Source organism: Pan troglodytes, chromosome 6 (genome assembly GCF_028858775.2).
Source record: "Pan troglodytes isolate AG18354 chromosome 6, NHGRI_mPanTro3-v2.0_pri, whole genome shotgun sequence".
NCBI lineage: Eukaryota > Metazoa > Chordata > Mammalia > Primates > Hominidae > Pan > Pan troglodytes.
Window position 1 is genome coordinate 73,123,142 of NC_072404.2, and position 9,862 is coordinate 73,133,003.

Consider the following 9,862-nt stretch of genomic DNA (forward strand, 5'->3'; position numbering starts at 1 on the left):
GCCTCCCAAAGTGCTGGGATTAGAGGCATGAGCCACTGCAACTGAATTTTTTTTTTTTTGAGACAGAGACTCACTCTGTCACCCAGGCTGGAGTGCAGTGGCATGATTTTGGCTCACTGCAACCTCCACCTCCTGAGTTCAAACAATTATCCTGCCTCATCCTTCGGAGTACCTGGGATTACAGGTGAGTGCCACCGTGCCCGGCTCATTTTTGTATTTTTACTAGAGACGGCGTTTCATCATGTTGGCCAGGCTGCTCTCAAATCCTGGCCTCAACTGATCCACTCTCATTGGCCTTCCAAGGTGCTGGGATTATAGGCATGAGCCACCACACCTGGCTCAGTAAGTACGTTTTTTATTATCAAAAAAGAGTAGTGTATGATTGGCATATTCCGTGTAGAATGTATTTTATCGATGGCTTCTATTTTTATAATTTCTGAGTTAAGTACTTTTTAATGAATGCTTTTTAGTCGGGGGCAGATTCAGTTGACTAAAGCACCTCATTTCCCAGATACATGAAATAAAATATTTGGCTTCTTTTCCAATTTCACACTGATGTTATTTTGTGAAAATCAGTGCTTTAAGATAAATCTTTATACTTTAAGGTAAACATGAGAAACTTGATCTAATATTTAATATTTATTCAGTTCTACACCTTATTAACTTCTACAACAGCAGATTTAAAAATTATGTAACTATCTCAAGAAGTTTCACTTGGGTGTAACGGTTCACGCTTGTAATCCCAGCACTTTGGGAGGCTGAGGTGGGAGGATTGCTTAAGGCAAGGAGTTTGAGACCAGCCTGGGCAATACAGCAAGATCCCATCTCTATTTTAAAGAAAAGTTTCACTTTGGGAGGCCAAGGCAGGCGGATCACAAGGTCAGGAGATCGAGACCATCCTGGCTAACATGGCAAAACCCCATCTCTACTAAAAATACAAAAAATTAGCCCGGCGTGGTGGTGGGCACCTGTAGTTCCAGCTACTCAGGAGGCTGAGGAAGAAGAATAGCGTGATCCCAGGCGGCGGAGTTTGCAGTGAGCTGAGATTGTGCCACTGCACTCCAGCCTGGGTGACAGAGCGAGACTCCGTCTCAAAAAAAAAAAAAAAAAAAGTTTCAGCAAATTCCACCTAAGAATTCCACCAGAGTTCTGTTGTCTCCAATGTCATCTTCCACAGATTTCAAGTTGTGAAGCCCTGAACTGTTAATTTATCTTGAGAATGTACATTTAAGCTTAATTTAAGACTATATACCTAAAAATTGAGCATATAATTTGTATAATTTGTTTATGTAAGTTTTTGTAAGTCATAAGTATGTAGTTTCCAAGTGTATAATTTATCTGAATGTAATAGGCATTAATATATTTTACATTATTGGGACCATAGTACAGAAATTTCTAAATGGCTTATAAAATAACTTGTTATTTGCATTGTTGTAAAAGTAGTTAATACAATGGAAAAACTCATAGTAAGAAGATACATTTTAACATCAAGAAGTTTACCCAAGGTAATTATGAATACTACCTGGCAAACTTTACAGAAGCTGCGGTATCACTTTTATGATAGAAGAATAGTGTTTGCATTTTGTGTAAAAGTACTTGGGGCTGGGCATGGTGGCTCTTGTCTATAATCCCAGTGCTTTGGGAGGTGAAGGCAGGTGGATCATCTGAGCCCAGGAGTTTGAGACCAGCCTAGGCAACATGGCAAGAGCCTGTCTCTCCAAAACCTATGAAAATTAGCCAAGCATGGTGGTGTGAGCCTGTAGTCCCAGCTACTTGGGAGACTCATGCAGGAGGATCTCTTGAGCCCAAGAGGCAGAAGATGAATAAATAAATGGATGCCACTGAATGAGATGAGGTCTCTCTTGAAGGAGAGAGAAAAAGAGATTTAAATAGTAACAATTATAATAAGGCTGGGCGCGGTGGCTCACGCTTGTAATCCCAGAACTTTGGGAGGCCAAGGCAGGAGGATCGGTTGAGGTCAGGAGTTTAAGACCAGCATGGCCAACACGGTGAAACCATGTCTCTATTAAAAATACAAAATTAGCCAGACATGGTAGTGCGTTGCCTGTGGTCTCAGCTACTCAGGTGGCTGAGACAGGAGAATCGCTTGAACCTGGGAGGAATAGGTTGTAGTGAGCCGATAAATATAAAAAGTATTAGAGTCCTAACAGAGGAAAGTTTCCACTGATCACCTTTTAGCTTTGAATAATGCAGAAGCATTTGCCCAGTTTACTTGTAATTAAAAATCATGCATCATTCACAATTTATCAGTCTTTTTTGTTTGTACAAAAACTAATATAAGTTATTCTCTTTTGTCTGTATTGTGACTGGTTTGGTGAGAGGGAATTAGGCCACTCGAGAGTTTGTGTGTGTTTAAAATTTTCTGGCCAGGCACGGTGGCTCATGCCTGTAATCCCAGCACATTCGGAGGCTGAGGCAGGGGTATCACCTGAGGTCAGGAGTTCTAGACCAGCCTGACCAACATGGAGAAACCCCCATCTCTACTAAAAATACAAAATTAGCTGGGCGTGGTGGTACGTGTCTGTAATCCCAGCTACTCGGGAGGCTGAGGCAGGAGAATTGCTTGAACCTGGGAGGCGGAGGTTGTGGTGAGCTGAGATCGCGCCATTGCACTCCAGCCTGGGCAATAAGAGTGAAACTCTGTCGCAAATAAATAAATAAATAAATAAATACATAAACTATCACAGCATAAAGTAGGAGGGATATTTCATTACTGTCTAGTTAAACTGGTTAATGCGGAAAGGAAGTCTGGAAATTCCAGTTTTAAAGTAAAATTTTGGACATTGTAGGATTGATTATTTGGCATAGTTGTGATGTTTGTTGCTGCATTATGGTTTTGTTGGCAGGGCAGCCTTTAAGGACCTGTATATTTTCTTCTAGACTCTATATATTCCCCGTCAGTATTAGTTGCATGGTCAAACTGGCAAATTTTACCATAGGTATAAAAAATAGAGAATGTGGAAGAATAGTGAATAGTGTCAGAGATAGTTAAAGGTCCATACAGAAGTAGAGAAGGTAATAAGTAATAGTGGCTTGGACTAAATATTTGTTGAATAAATTTTTTAAAAAACAGGCTACCTAAAATTTGTGTTGAAGATACGAATGAATGAAGTTTCCGCACCCTTATGTGGAGCCCTGATAAGTAAGCAACAATAAGGAAGGGTCCCCAGGTTGGGGAGAGCCCCAAGTTGAGGAGAATAATGAACAACTATTGTATGAACAATTGTTAGAGACAGCTAATCACAAACAACCTGTAGGTACAATGACCTCATTCCACATGTAGCACCCTTAAGCATGACCCTATAAAACTTTCCTCCAGCCCTTGCCTCTTTGCAGGTAGCTCCTTCTCTGCTGAGCTGCCCATTGCAACATATTTTCATAATTTCTCTAATAAATCTGCCTTTCTTTACCTACAACTATCTTGGTAAATAGCTTTACCACCTGCAAAACTGACCCTAGGTAGTTGCTACCCGATATGGTTTGGCTGCGCCCCCACCCAAATTTCATCTTGAATTGTAGCTCCCATCATCCCCATGTGTTGTGGGAGGGACCTGGTAGGAGGTAATCGAATCATGGGGGCAGGTTTTTCCCATACTGTTCTCGTGATAGTGAATACATCTCACTAAATCTGGTGGTTTTATAAAGGGCAGTTTCCCTGCACATGCTCTCTTACCTGCTGCCATGTAAGACGTACCTTTGCTCCTTCTTTGCCTTCCACCATGATTCTGAGGCCTCCCCAGCCTTGTGGAACTGTGAGTACATTAAACCTCTTTTTCTTTATAAATTACCCAGTCTCAAGTATTTCTTCATAGCAGTATGAAAAGTAACTAATACACTACCCGAGACACCTTAGGAGATTTGTAACAGCTGTAATGCCAGGTCCACCATATTTTTAGCATAAAGCAAATGTTTACCCATGATATGACTGCACAGGCTTTCAGCTGGAGCCATAGCAACTCAAGTAGTAACCCTATCTTAGTCTGATTAAAAGTAAATATTAGTCTGGGCATGGTGGGACATGCCTGTAATCCCAGTACTTTGGGAGGCTGAGACAGAAGGATTGCTTGAGCCCAGGAGTTTGAGACCAGCCTGGGCAATGGAAAAACACCGTCTCTACAAAAAATACAAAAATTAGCTGAGTGTGGTGGCACACACCTGTAGTCCCAGCACCTTGGGAGGCTGAGGCAGGAGTATCTCTTGAACCCAGGAGGTGGAGGCCGCAGTGAGCAGTGATCATGTCAGAGGCATGTGAACCAGAGCAACTCCATCTTAAATAGGAGCTGGGAAAAATGAGGCTGAAACTACTGGGCTGCATTCCCTGATGGTTAAGGCATTCTAAGTCACAGGATGACATAGAAGGTCAGCACAAAATACCAGTCATAAAGACCTTGCTGATAAAACAGGCTGCAGTGAAGGAGCTGGCCAAAACCCACCAAAACCAAAATAGTGACAAGAGTGACCTCCCGTCATCCTCACTGCTACACTCCTACCAGCACCATGACAGTTTACAAATGCCATGGCAACATCAAGAAGTTACCCTATATGGTCTAAAAAGAGGAGGCATGAAAAATCCACCCCTTGTTTAGCATATCATCAAGAAATAACCATAAAAATGGGCAACCAGCAGCCCTCCTGGCTGCTCTGTCTGTGGAGTAGCCATTCTTTTATTGCTTTACTTTCTTTTTCTTTTTTTTTTTTTTTTGAGATGGAGTCTCCCTCTGTCACCCAGGCTGGAATGCAGTGGCGTGATCTCGGCTTACTGCAAGCTTCACCTCCCGGGTTCACGCCATTCTCCTGCCTCAGCCTCCAGAGTAGCTGGGACTGCAGGTGCCCGCCGCCACACCTGGCTAATCTTTTTGTATTTTTAGTAGAGATGGGGTTTCACCGTGTTAACAAGGATGGTCTTGATCTCCTGACCTCGTGATCCACCTGTCTCAGCCTCCCAAAGTGCTGAGGTTACAGGCATGAGCCACCGTGCCCCTTCTCCTTTACTTTTTTAATAAACTTGCTTTCACTTCACACTGCGGGATCACCCTGAATTCTTTCTTGCACAAGAACCAAGAACCCTCTCTTGGGGTCTGGATTGGGACCCCTTTCCTGTAACTATCATGCCACTGCACTCCAGCCTGGGCAACAGAGCAAGGCCCTGTCTCAAAACAAAAAAAACTAACATGACTTAATACATTCATTTTGGAGGGCAAGTCTCTCAAAATAGGCCTTTCACTGGGGGAAAATGGTAAAAATACTCCCTGGTAATTCAAGAATTGCAGACTCCTGAGATGCTGCTCATATTAGCTGAACACTTACCAATACTTCACTTTTTTCCATATATACTCAAGGAACAAGTGCTATTTAAAGTGTTTCACTCTGCTGTGCTAGGTGCAAGACTATAAAGAGGTGTGAGGATCAACACTTTTATGAAAACCAACGTCATTCTGAATGTAGTTTCAGATGCTAGTGCAAAGGAAGTTCTTGGTATACGGAAAAAGTATTCAACAATAAATTAGGCATGGTTGCTTCCATTTTCTGCCTCACATACTTTTTTTTCGTGGTTAAAGTGATACAATGTCTATGATATTTTAGATTGGCAGTTGCAAACTAGTGTCCTCAGCGTGCTTTTTATGACACCTACAAGGTTTGAAGACTTTGATTTCATATTAAAAATCTGGGTTTCAGTCTGGGTGTGGTGTTGCACTTCTGTAATCCCAGCACTTTGGGAGGCTAAGGTGGGTGGATCACCTGAGGTCAGGAGTTCGAGACCAGCCTGGCCAACATGATGAAACTCTGTCTCTACTAAAAATACAAAAATTAGCCAGGCATGGTGGCATGTGCCTGTAATCCCAGCTACTCAGGAGGCTGAGGCAGGAGAATTGCTTGAACCAGGGAGGTGGAGGTTGCAGCGAGCCAAGATCGCACCACTGCACTCAAGCTTAGGCAATAGAGCAAGACTCCATCTCAAAAAATGAATAAATAAATAAATAAAATCTGGGTTTCAGGCCAGCTGTGGTGGTGCACTCCTGCAATCCCAGCACTTTGGGAGGCTGAGATGGGCAGACAGCTTGAGCTCAGGAATTCCAGACTAGCCTGGGCAACATGGCGAAACCCCATGTCTACAAATAATGCAAAAAAATTAGCTGGGTGTAGTGGAGTGTGCCTGTAATCTCAGCAACTTGGGAGGCTGAAGTGAGAGGATTGCTTGAGCCTGGGAGGTTGAGGTTACAGTGAGCCAAGATCGCACTCCTACACTCCAACCTGGGCAACAGAGTCAGAACTAGTCTTAAAAAAAAAAAAATTCTGGGTTTCTGGCATCTCAAAAAAAAAAAAAAAAAAAGGAAAGGTCAGGGCAGCTACAGTCTTCTATTAAGCAATGTGCCACAGCAGGGGTCCCTAATCCCTGGGCCATGGACCTGTACTGGTCTGTGGCCTGTTAGGAACTGGGCCACAGAGCAGGAGGTGAATGGTGGGTAATAACTGAAGCTTCGTCTGTATTTCTGGCCGCTCCCCATTGTTTGCATTGCTGCCTGAGCTCTGCCTCCTGTCAGATCAGCAGCATCATTAGATTCTTACAGGAGCATGAACCCTGTTGTGAATTGCACACACGAGGGATCCAGGTTGCATATTCCTTATGAGAATCTAATTCCTGATGATTTGTGGAACAGTTTCATCCCAAGACCATTAGCATCCTGTGCCCCATCCCTTGCCGCCTGTGGAAAAATTGTCTTCCGCAAAGCCAGTCCCTGGTGCCAAAAATGTTGGGGACTGCTGTGCTTTAGAATCTGCCATGAATCTGCAGCCTCTATTATATAGTTCCCTATAGACTTTGCTTCCTACCGTCTTACATTCTGCCTTATAGGCATTTGAGTTTGCAACCCTTGCTTTTGTCAGTATGCTACGCTGGTGACATTGACCGAATTGACCACACATTAATTATAAGCTTAGTTGGTGATGACCTCAATGGAATAACATGACATAAGTATTGTGACAATACTTCTTGCATGTATCTGCAGGTGGAATTGTAAACCTGGTGGTCCGAGATGGTCTAACTCGATCTTCCTATGTATCTCCTTATATTAATAGTGGTAACATTTGTGGTGGTGATTCAGCGTTTCAATGCCTCTTCTCATGGCAACACAAACGTTTTCCATCTGAATCAACATTAACCTAGATGTTACTGCGGATCAGAATTAGACTCTACATTTTCAACCACAGAAATATTGGGCAGTAAACATTTTTCTTAATATTGATTGCCTACATAGGTTGTGTAATTAGCATATGTTTATAGTTCTATGATTTGTGCATGGCTGCTGCAGAGCTGGAGGGGGTAAAGCAACGGTGTTTTCTCAGTTGTGCGAGCAGCATTACATTATAATGAATAGGTAATATTAAACTGGGCTGAGAAGAGTTGCAAAAGACTACTTTAATGTTCATATGGAACGAAAAAAGAGCCCGCATTGCCAAGACAATCCTAAGCCCAAAGAACAAAGCTGGAGGCATCATGCTACCTGACTTCAAACTATACTACAAGGCTACAGTAACCAAAACAGCATGGTACTGGTACCAAAACAGACATATAGACCAATGGAACAGAACAGAGCCCTCAGAAATAATACCACACATCTACAACTATCTGATCTTTGACAAACCTGACAAAAACAAGCAATGGGGAAAGGATTCCCTATTTAATAGATGGTGCTGGGAAAACTGGCTAGCCATATGTAGAAAGCTGAAACTGGATCCCTTCCTTACACCTTAGACAAGAATTAATTCAAGATGGATTAAAGACTTAAATGTTAGACCTAAAACCATAAAACCCCTAGAAGAAAACCTAGGCAATACCATTCAGGACATAGGCATGGGCAAGGACTTCATGTCTAAAACACCAAAAGCAATGGCAACAAAAGCCAAAACTGACAAATGGGATCTAATTAAACTAAAGAGCTTCTGCACAGCAAAAGAAACTACCATCAGAGTGAACAGGCAACATACAGAATGGGAGAAAACTTTCATAATCTACCCATCTGACAAAGGGCTAATATCCAGAATCTACAAAGAACTTAAACAAATTTACAAGAAAAAATCAAACAACCCCATCAAAAAGTGGGCAAAGGATATGAACAGACACTTCTCAAAAGAAGACATTTATGCAGCCAACAGACACGTGAAAAAAATGCTCATCATCACTGGCCATCAGAGAAATACAAATCAAAACCACAATGAGATACCATCTCATGCCAGTTAGAATGGCAATCATTAAAAAGTCAGGAAACAACAGGTGCTGGAGAGGATGTGGAGAAATAGGAACACTTTTACACTGTTGGTGGGACTGTAAACTAGTTCAACCATTGTGGAAGACAGTGTGGCGATTCCTCAAGGATCTAGAACTAGAAATACCATTTGACCCAGCCATCCTATTGCTGGGTATATACCCAAAGGATTATAAATCATGCCGCTATAAAGACACATGCACACATATGTTTATTGCGGCACTATTCACAATAGCAAAGACTTGGAACCAACCCAAATGTCCATCAATGATAGACTGGATTAAGAAAACGTGGCAATTATACACCATGGAATACTATGCAGCCATAAAAACGGATGAGTTCATGTCCTTTGTAGGAACATGGATGAAGCTGGAAACCATCATTCTGAGCAAACTATCATCAGGACAGAAAATCAAACACCGCATGTTTTCACTCATAGGTGGCAATTGAACAATGAGAACACCTGGACACAGGGCGGGGAACATCACACCCTGGGGCCTGTCATGGGGTGGGGGAAGCGGGGAGGGATAGCATTAGGAGATATACCTGATGTAAATGACGAGTTAATGGGTGCAGCACACCAACGTGGCACATGTATACATATGTAACAAACCTGCACGTTGTGCACATGTACCCTAGAACTTAAAGTGTAATAAAAATAAATAAATAAATTGGGCTGATGAATCATATTACAGTAATCCAATATTTCCCTTGTAAAGTCCCTGAGGTTTACAGAAGGAAATCTTTTCTAATAACAAAAAGAGTGAGGCATGGGCTTTGGTCTTTATTTCCTAGTTATACGATCCTGGGTAAGGAGCTCAACTTTTCTCTGCCAAAATTAAATGAGGATTAAATGAGATCATATATGTGAAGTTGTGAAAGACAGTACCTGGCACATAGCAGGATCAATCAATGTTAGTATCTCTAAAATAGAGATTGAGTCTGAAGATCCACAAAGTGGTAGAACCGATCTTAAGATTCCCAAATAATAGAATTGTGCTTTATTTGCCTAAGTAGTATGGTATTACTTATTGTATGCCCAGGGGATCTTTTTTTAAAAATAATATTTATTTATTTATTTTGAGACAGAGTCTCGCTCTGTCCCCCAAGCTGGAGTGCAGTGGCACCATTTTGGCTCACTGCAATCTCTACCTACCCAGTTCAAGCAATTCTCCTGCCTCAGCCTCCGGAGTAGCTGGGATTACAGGTGCACACCACCATGCCCGGCTGATTTTTGTATATTTAGTAGAGACAGGGTTTTGCCATGTTGGCCAGATTGGTCTTAAACTCCTGACCTCAGGTGATCCAGCTCCCTCAGCCTGCCACAGTGCTGGGATTACAGGTGTAAGCCACCGCACCCAGACCTAATGTTTTATTTTTTGGTAGAGATGAGGTCTTACTATGTGGCCCAGGCTCGTCTTGAATTCCTGGACCTAAGTGATCCTCCCACCTTGACCTCCCAAATTGTTGGGATTACAGGCATGAGCCACCGCGCCCAGTTCCCTTCTTAAATAGTTTTAAGGGGGAGAAGAAAGAAAAAGACTGATTTTCTTCCCTTCCACTACCAAAACAGGCAA